The sequence below is a fragment of the Phaseolus vulgaris genome, chromosome 8 (genome assembly GCF_000499845.2).
Source record: "Phaseolus vulgaris cultivar G19833 chromosome 8, P. vulgaris v2.0, whole genome shotgun sequence".
NCBI classification, from domain to species: Eukaryota; Viridiplantae; Streptophyta; class Magnoliopsida; order Fabales; family Fabaceae; genus Phaseolus; species Phaseolus vulgaris.
The window spans coordinates 55,696,198-55,706,637 of record NC_023752.2 but is presented as its reverse complement, the minus strand read 5'-3'; the positions used below and the strand labels follow the sequence as shown (position 1 = coordinate 55,706,637).

Here is a 10,440-nt window from a genome sequence, read left to right as displayed (position 1 = left end):
ATAAAGTTTTTGACGCCGTTGCCGGGGAACGGAGTTGAGTTGGTGAGTATAATTTCCTAAATATTTTAATTGTTTTGATTTTGTTTATTTTATTTATTACAAATTAGATTTGATTTGAGTTTATTATAGATTTGCTGTTTAAAAAAAAAGTTGTTGTTTTTATTTTCTTTTCTTTTCTTTTCTTTACGTTTTTTATTTTATTTTAGTTTATTTTTATTTTTATTTGATTTTGATTTTGATTTTGTTTTGTTTTATTATATTTTATTTTAGGTTTTTTAGGATTAGTTTTATTTGATTGTTTGAATTTATTTTATTTTATTCTTTTTAAAGAAAAAAAATACTCGTTTTTTTTTCTCCACTAATATGTTTTAGGAAGAAAGCAACATGCAAGAAGATGCACCAAACAAATCCCAATTTTCTCACTCTCATCAATACCCATCAATTCACAGCAATGGAACATGCGGATCCATATTCACATTTAGACACATTTTATGAATTGGTGGGAACAATGGGTTTTCAATCCGGTGATATTGAAATTGTTTATATGTGCTTGTTTCCTTTTTCATTGGCAGAAAATGCTAAAGATTGGCTCAGATCACTTCCAAATCAGAGTCTCACTAGCTGGAAGGATGTAGAGGAAAAATTTCTGCAAAGATTTTTTACAATCTTTCGCTACATCAAAGCAAAGTCTAAAATTTTTGTGTTCAGACAAGGAGCAGATGAATCATTCTGTGAGACATGGGAAAGATTTAAAATGATGCTTAGAAAATGCCCAAATCATGGGTTTGAAGATATTGCTCAACTGAGCATATTCCTGAATGGTCTCAGATCTGACATAAAGATGCTCCTAGATGCTGCAGTTGGTGGCACAATGATGGCCCTTGATGTAGAACAAGTGACAATAATTATTGATGCATTGACATCAACTGATTATAAAACCCAACATGATGGACAAGATCTTCATAATAAAGGGTTGTTAGAAGATGCACTCTTGGCTAAAAATAAGATTCTGACACAACAGATTGAGCAACTAACTACACAAATGGCTAAATTGCCCCAACAATTATATGTTGTTCATTCATCTCAAAGTCATCAGGTGTGATTTTTGTGGAGGTGTTCATCCTAATGGTCACTGTTTTTATCAGAACAATTCACCTGAAGCTAATGATCCATCCATGCTTGAAAGAATGAGTAAAGTTGAAGACGCCCTGACAAAGATTGTGAGCGCGCAGGACAATATTGTGAGAGCGCAGGACAATAACATGGCCATGATTAGGAGTATAGAGATCCAGATGGGACAACTGACCAAACAAATTGCACAAATTGCAGAGGAACAAAATGGCCAGTTTTCAGTCAATAGCCAAACCAATTCAAAAGAGCATTGCGATAATGTAGTGGCTGAAAAAGAAGAAAAAGATGAGACAAAGGGGAAGAGAGATGAGAAAGAGAGAAGTGAGGAGGAAAAAATAAAGAAGAAAAGTGAAAATAAGAAGTGAGGAGTTATTGAAAAAGATTTATCATATCCTCATTCACCTTCAAAAAAAGAGAAGGAAAGAAAATTCTTTGATAAATTGCTCCCTAAAAATTATTTTGCAGGAAATTTGAAGCAAGATTCAACATTTGAAAGATTTCGAAAGAATAGGAGCTATATTGAAGAAAGAAATATAGAGTTGGAGGATAGATTCAATGTCATTATTCAAAAAGGCTTGCCTAAAAAATTCAAGGACCCAGGGAGTTTTAACCTTCCCGTGTCTATAGGTGCTTTATTAATAGTCAATGCTTTATTGGATTTGGGAGCAAGCATAAATATAATTCCTTTGGCAATGCTGAAGAAAATAGGTGATTTGGAGATTAAACCCACCAAGATGACTTTAAAGTTAGCTGATCAAGTAACCAAGTATCCATATGGTGTGTATGGTGTGGTTGAAGATGTTCTCGTTAAGGTGGATAAATTCACATTCCCTGTGGATTTTGTTGTGATGGACATGAAAGAAGATGAGGAGGTTCCCTTGATACTTGGAAGACCCTTTATGGAGACTGCTAGAATCATAGTTGATGTCAACAAAAGAGAACTTCAAGTTAGAACTCAAGATGAGGAGGTAACTTTAAATCTTTTTTATGGTTTTAAAAATTTTAATGCAGGGGAAGAATGTGTACAAAAGGATGGATCATAAACAGGCGTCAAGCTAGATGACGTTAAACGAGCGCTTACTGGGAGGGAACCCAATCCACATTTTAGTTTTATGTTGTAACCTTTGTTTATTTTATTTTTCAAAAAAAAAAATCATGTATGCCTCCTAATCCTTTTGCAGGTTATGTATTTTGACATGGTGACAGGTTCTATTATTCAGGGGGTAGATCGAGCAAATGAAGCAAGACTGTAGATAAAGATTTTAACAAAATGCTGGATGACTTCTTAAGAAGAGAAGATTGAGCAAAAATATGGTTTTATCTTTCGAATTCTCTTTTCTTTTTAGTTATTTGAATTTTGTCTTATTTTATTTATTTTATTTTTCGGTTATTTTGTTTTCTGTGTATTTGCTTATTTGTTTAGTTTGTTTTTATTGCTTATTTTGAATAAATTTCCTGTTTTGTTAGTTTATTAGTTTTAAGTCTTGAACTATAATAAATTTCAGTTTTAATTTGTTTGTTTTCTAGTTATTTTTTATTTTTATTTTTTTCAAATAAAAAAGAACTAGAATATTAATTTTGAATTGTGGAAAAAAGAATTTGTGTTTAAATATTAAATAGTGAGATGAATTAGACACAGGTTAGAAAAGAAAATATGATTGAATCCCTATTCAAATGTAGTTAAAATTATGATACATGAAAATTTAACAGGATGATTGATTAGGACAGATAATGACAAGACAAAAAGGAATGAGACCATTTAAACCAAGTGAGTGTGTGAACCTTAAAAAGTTTGAGTTTTACTGATGAATTGACAGTTGTGGTTGCTTAATTTTTATTTTTGTTGCATCATAAAAGAGCATGAAGATGATTGAGGCATTTATTTGTATTAAATAGGAGCCAGGGCCAAAAAGGCAACCTTTATATTAGAATTCCATTTTTTTTTACATCCCTTTCGGCCAAGAAATTCTTGTTAATATTGCACCTTACTAATGATATATTTTCCTACCCTTTAACATGTTTAAGGAAGGAGAACATAGATGTAATACATATAGAAAAGAGAATGGTTGGTTATAATTGTGAAAGCTCAAAAAGTTGAAAATGGGAATAATATTTTCCTATTATTGAAAGAAAAAAGAAATAGAAGAAGAAAAGAAATAGAAAAGAAAAAAAATCATCATGAAAATCATGAAAAGTCATAAAGAAAATGAGGAAAAAGGATATTGAAAGAAATTGGTGATTAGATAACATATATGTTCTCTATAAGTGAATTGTAGGTATGTTCTTCTTCTTTAAGATGTGCATTTTGTTATCTAGGAAAAACCAATATTTTTTTGGAAGCCTAGCCTCATTACAACCCTGTAAAAGACCTCAAGATTCATGTTTCTAATATGTTTGTGATTTGAAGATGTAATGAAAAACAACCGTGATTTGCTATGATTTAGTGAAAATAGAGAGAAACACTTACCTGTGAGGCATATGAGAATATATTCCTTGATGAATGGTCATTTGTTTGTTTTGATTTAATCCTTGAAGTTGATTGTGTCTATATTTTTCTATATTTGAATTTGGAAGCATTATAAGTTTTTAATTTGATCTGTTGTTTAGTGAATTAAGCGGTTTGATATTTAAGTTCAAATATATTCATTTACTTTGCTTGAGGACAAGCAAGATTCTAAGTTGGGGAGAGTGATAAGTGCCTAATTTCAGTAATATTTCATATTAAAATATAGGCACTTATGAGGATTTATTGCTGATAAGTGTCTAATTTCAGTAATATTTCATATTAAAATATAGACACTTATGAGGATTTATTGCTAATTTACATATAAAATAATCCCTAATTTATGAATTTATACCTTTTTACATTTTTATGATCTTTATTTGAATAAGAGTATTTTATTCCCAAATTTGGTGTTAATTGCATATTTTTAGGGACGATTGAAGATTTGGAATAAAGAGAATAATTTGAGCTAAAAAGAGAAAGTTGGAAGGTCGCAGTATGAAAAAAGATGCAAATAAAGATTGAGCCTTTTTTTATGTTTTATCTCTTAGCCCATTAGCGCGACATAGGAAACAACCTAACCCTAGAAAACTAGGATAAATAGAGGGCTAGAGGCTCAACCTTAGGGTGCCAGATTGAGAGGAAAACACCATAGAGTGAATTGTAACCAATTGGGAGAATGGAAGTTGCTAGAAGTATGCGTAGCTAATTCTACCCTTTGGGATTGGGAGTAATCTGCTCAAACTCTTATGTATCGAGGTGATATCTTATATATTAATATTCAGTTCTTGATTGATTATTGGTATTGTTGTTTTACTTTTAATTTTCCGTGACAAATTGAGAATCTTAAATCTGACCGGGAGGTATTTTTAGGGTTTGGACCTAAACGACAATACTTAGCATATTTGAGTGCTAGGAATAGACTTGAAATGTTAATTGCTATTAACGTCTGAGCTTCGTTCTAAGTTGTTCTTATAATTATGCGAGGGATCGATAGTTAGGGAACATTCTTAAAGATTTTATATGCGAGGAATCGATATAAATAATTTTTATACGGGCATCAATTTCAATCAAAGAACTTAATATTGACATGCTAATCAAAAAAATATATGAGAGTGAGATAGATGAAACCTAATCCCTATTTTTCCAACTTGAAGCAACCAATTCTTTGTCTGTTTTCTTATTGATCATCGCCAACCCAACCACTTTCAATACACTTTTAATTGTTTTGTTTTATATTTAACGATTATTGAACTTGATAATTCTAACAAACGCGGTGCACTTGCCGTAAAAAGTCATCAAGTTTTTGGCGCCGTTGCCGGGAACGGGTTTGATTTGTTGAGTATAATTTTCTAAATATTGTGAATATTTTAATTGTTTTGATTTGTTTTAATTTTGTATTTTTTTACAAATTCTTTTTTATTTTATTTGATTTTATTTTAGTTTGCTGATTTGTTGTTATTATTTTAATTCTTATTTTGATTTTAGTTATTTCTATTTATTTTCAGATTTAGTTTGATTTTTGTTTTGATTTTATTTTATTTTAGTTTTTTTAGGTTTAGTTACGTAGTTTTATTTAGGTTTAGGTAGTTTTTATTTATTTGTTTTAATTATTTATCTATTACTAGTTTTAGCTTTTATTTTTACGTTAGTTTACGTAGTATCTTTAAAATAAGTTAGTTAGTTGTTTACGTTTTGTTTTATTTGTTTTATTCTATTTTGTTTTTATTTTTAGTATTTATTTTATTCTGTTTTTATTTCTTGATTTTAGTTATTTATCGTTTTCATTGTTTTCTTCTATTCTGTTTTAGTTTTTATTTTATTTATATATTTTTATTTTTGTTATATTTTTTTTTTTCTGAATATCTTTGTTTTATTTTCTTAGTGTCATTTTAGTGTTTTGTTTTTGTTTTATTTTTTCTTTAAGTTTTAATTTGTAGTTTATTGATTTTATTTTAGTTAGCTATTTAAATTATTGTTTATTTTTGAATTTTCGAAAGAAAAATAAAATTTAAAAAATAATAATAATATAAAATATAAAATTGCGGTTACTACTTGTGAATTTTTCCTTCTAACCCTTGCATTAGTTGTTTCTATATGATATTGAGAGGTCAAGTTCCGGAAGACCACTTGCTATTTGAAGCAGAAATTGGGAAGGTGGCCAGAAAAAATCGAAAATCAAAGACAAAAGAGAATCAAGAAGATAATAGAGAGTATTCTTCAACATCTTCTTCTTTTTCCATTGATATTTTTCAGGAGAATAACAACATGGCGGGGGAGGAAACACCACCTCCTAGGAGAACTCTTGGAGATTACGCCATACATCAAGGGCCTAGACACTTTTCTAGCATTGCAGTGCCTGCAACTAACAGGGCCTTGGAGATGAAGTCTGCGTTCCTTACCCTCATTAGTACCAATCAATTCACGGCGATGGATCATGAGGATCCTCATACACACTTGGCTACTTTTTATGAATTGGTGGGAACTATGGGTGTCCAATCAGGTGATCTTGAGAGTGTATACATGCGTTTATTTCCTTTTTCTTTGTCAGGGAAAGCAAAGGAGTGGCTTATATCTCATCCTAATAAGAGTTTAACCAAATGGAAGGATGTGGAGGAAAATTTTTTGCAAAGATTTTTCCCAATCTCTCGTTACATCAATGCTAAGTCTGAAATATCTATGTTCAGACAAGGAGTAGAGGAGTCTTTCTGTGAGACATGGGAGAGATTCAAGAGGATGCTGAGAAAATGCCCAAACCATGGGTTTGAAGATATTGCTCAACTGAGCATATTTATTAATGGTCTCAGATCAAATACAAAGATGCTCCTAGATGCCGCGGCTGGTGGCACAATGATGGCTGTTGATGCAGATCAAGCAACGAGGATTATAGAAGCTTTGGCCACAACTGACTATCAAGATCAACATGATAGACAAAATCATCAAAAAAGAGGAGTATTGGAGTTAAACACTGCAGATGCATTGCTAGCTCAAAACAAAATTCTGACACAGCAACTTGAGCAACTGACCGCACATATGACCCAATTACCCCAAAAGTTGCTTGTTGTTCAATCACTCCAAAGTCAGAATGTACCTCTCATGTGTGATTTTTGTGGAGGTGATCATCCTAATGGTCACTGTTCTTATCAGAACAACGCATCTGAAGCTGAGGTGAATTATATGGGCAATCAAGGAAGGCAAGGCGGTTTTTCCAACAATTATCCTCAAGGTTGGAAAAATAATCAAAATCAGAATTTTGGATGGAAGCAAGACTATAATTCATCCAACAAGCAAGGGCCTTTCCAACAGCAACATCAATCGAATTCTCCATCTATTCCTGACAGGATGAATAAAGTGGAAGATGTTTTGTCAAAGATTGTGAGTGCACATTAAAATAGTATGGCTTCGATTAGGAGCATGGAAACTCAGATAGGACAGCTAGCTAAACAAATGTCACAACTCACACAAACTGTAGAAGGGAAAATTGGCCAATTCTCAACTAACACTACCACCAACCCCAAGGAGCATTGCAATAACATCACTACTGAGGGTGATGAGAAAACCAGAGAAGAAAATGGTGAGATGGTGAAGGTTGAAAAAGAAAAGGAAAAAAATATGGAAGAGGGAGAAAATTGTGAAATTGTAGAAATCGCAAAAGAAATATCCCACAGGAACATAAAAAAAGAAAAGGAAGGATTATTTTCTGACAATTTGCTTCCAAAAAATTATTTTGCAGGATGGCTAGAGAAAAAGACATATTTTGATGAAGTTAGAAGGAAGATATGTTGTTTTAAAAATAAATATGGAGAGAAGGAAGCAGGGAGCAGTTTCTCAAAAACTTTGCCAAAGAAATTCAGGGATCCAGGGAGTTTTACTATTTCTGTGTCAATTGGTAATTTATTTGTGTATAATGCTTTATTGGACTTAGGGTCAAGTGTAAATTTGATGTCATTATCCATGTTAAGACAGATAGGTAACTTGGAGGTTAAACCCACCAAGATGCAGTTACAATTGCCTGACAGAACAGTGAAGTATCCCTATGGTGTGGTTGAAAATGTCCTTATGCAAATAGACAAATTCATATTTCCAGTGGATTTTGTTATCCTGGACATGAAAGAAGATGAGGAGGTCCCTTTGATTCTCGGCAGACCTTTAATGAAAATTGCTAAAGTCATAGTTGATGTTGACAAGGGAGAAATTCTTGTAAGGTATCATGATGAAGAGGTAAAATTTAATCTTTTTAATGATGTAACCAAGTGTACTGCAGATGAGACTTGGAAACAAGAGGAAATTCCAAGAAATAGTGAAAAGATGAAGAGTTCAAAGTCAAAGAAGAAAGTTATACGTCATGAAAAGTTAGAGGCAAAAGGAGACAATCAAGGAAAGCCAGTGGAAGGAGAGGAGTATCGTCCAGGACAACCTATCATGCTCAACGCAGGTAGGGGTAGAGGAAGGAAGAAAACGAGAAAATTATGGGTCATCAAGGAATTGAAGAAGGACGGAAAAATTGAAGTTGAAGAGCCATATTCAAGACGGACAAAAGTGATAACAAAAGCATGGGTGGAACAAGATAAATATCCTCCTTGATAACAAACTTTCGTCAAGCTATATGACGTTAAACAAGTGCTTACTAGGAGGCAACCCAGTCCACATTTTAGTTTTATGTTCTTACCTTTGTTTATTTTATTTTTCAAAAAAAAAAAAAAAATCTTGTATGTCTCCTAATCATTTTGCAGGTTATGTATTTTGACCTGAGGACAGGTTCTATTATTCAGGGGGGCAGATCCAGCAAATGAAGCAAGACTATAGATAAAGATTTTAACAAAATGTTGGATGACTTCTTAAGAAGAGAGGATTGAGCAAAACTATGGTTTTATCTTTCTAATTCTCTTTTCTTTTTAGTTATTTGAATTTTGTCTTATTTTATTTATTTTGTTTTCTGTTTATTTGCTTATTTGTTTAGTTTGTTTTTATTTGCTTATTTATTCTTTTTCAAATAAAAAAGAACTAGAATATTAATTTTGAATTGTGGAAAAAAGAATTTGTGTTTAAATATTAAATAGTGAGATGAATTAGACACAGGTTAGAAAAGAAAATTAGATTGAATCCTTATTCAAATGTTGTTAAAATTATGATACATGAAAATTTAACAGGATGATTGATTAGGACAAATAATGACAAGACAAAAAGGAATGAGACCATTTAAACCAAGTGAGTGTGTGAACCTTAAACAATTTTGAGGGTTTTACTGATGAATTGACAGTTGTGGTTGCTTAATTTTTATTTTTGTTGCATCATAAAAGAGCATGAAGATGATTGAGGCATGTGTTTGTGTTAATTAGGAGCCAGGGCCAAAAAGCCAACCTTTATATTAGAATTCCATTTTTTTATATCCCTTTTGGGCCAAGAAATTTTTTGTTAATATTGCACCTTAACCTTTATTGATATAATTTTCTACCCTTTAGCATGTCTAAGGAAGGAGAACATAGATGCAATACATATAGAAAAGGGAATGGTTGGTTCTGATTTTGAAAGTTCACAAAGTTGAAAATAGGAAGAATCTTTTCCTATTATTGAAAAAAAAAAAACAAAAGAAGAAAAAGAAATAAAAAAAAAAAGAAAGATAGAATTTTTTTTTTCATGAAAATCATGAAAAGAAAGAAAATGAGGAAAAAGGTGACATCGAAAGAAAGTGGTAATTAGATAACATATATGTTCTCTATAATTGAATTGTAGGTATGTTCTTCTTCTTTAAGATGTGCATTTTGTTATCTAAGAAAAACCAATATTTTTTGGAAGCCCAGCCTCATTACAACCCTGGAAAAGACCTCAAGATTCATGTTTCTAATATGTTTGTGATTTGAAGATGAAATGAAAAGCAACTGTGATTTGTTATGATTAAGTGAAAATAGAGAGAAACACTTACCCGTGAGCATATGAGAAGATATTCCTTGATGAATTGTCATTTATTTGTTTTGATTTGATCCTGAAAATTGAATGTGTCTATATTTTTCTATATTTGAATTTGGAAGCATCATAAGTTTCTAATTTGATATCCGTCCTTGTGGGATCGATAAGTTTCTATATTCACCTGTTCCTTGTGGGATCGATATCCGTCCTTAGGAACAATTATTACTTCTAACAAACGCGGTGCACTTGCCGTAAAAAGTCATCAATTGCTAATTTACATATAAAATAATCCCTAATTTATGAATTTATACCTTTTTACATTTTTATGAGCTTCATTTGAATAAGAGCATTTTATTCCCAAATTTGGTATTAATTGCAGATTTCTAGGGAAGATTGATTGAAGATTTGGAATAAAGGAGAATAAATTGAGCTAAAAAGATAAAGCCGGAAGGTCCCAGAATGGAAAAAGATGCAAAGAAAGATTGAGCATTTTTTATGTTTTATCATTTAGCCCATTAGCGCGACACAGAAAGCAACCTAACCCTAGAAAACTAGGATAAATAGAGGGCTAGAGGCTCAACCCTAGTGTGCCAGATTGAGAGGAAAACACCATAGAGTGAATTGTAACCCAATTGGGAGAATGGAAGGTGCTAGAAGTATGCGTGGCTAATTCTACCCTTTGGGATTGAGAGTAATATGTTCAAACTCTTATGTATTGAGTGATATCTTATATATTAATATTCAGTTCTTTGATTATTGGTATTGTTGTTTTACTTACAAATTGAGAATCTTAAATCTGACCGATAGGTATTTTTAGGGTTTGGACCTAAACATCAATACTTAGCATATTTGAGTGCTAGGGATAGACTTGAAATGTTAATATTGTCATTAACGTTTGA

The 10,440-nt window shown here is 31.7% G+C and overlaps 2 pseudogenes; both read right to left on the bottom strand.

The window, feature by feature from the left end:
* Positions 1-680: 680 nt before the first annotated feature.
* On the bottom strand, positions 681-786 carry LOC137827316 (small nucleolar RNA R71; annotated as a pseudogene).
* A 5,507-nt stretch (positions 787-6,293) lies between these two features.
* Positions 6,294-6,399, bottom strand: LOC137827360 (small nucleolar RNA R71; annotated as a pseudogene).
* Positions 6,400-10,440: the final 4,041 nt, after the last annotated feature.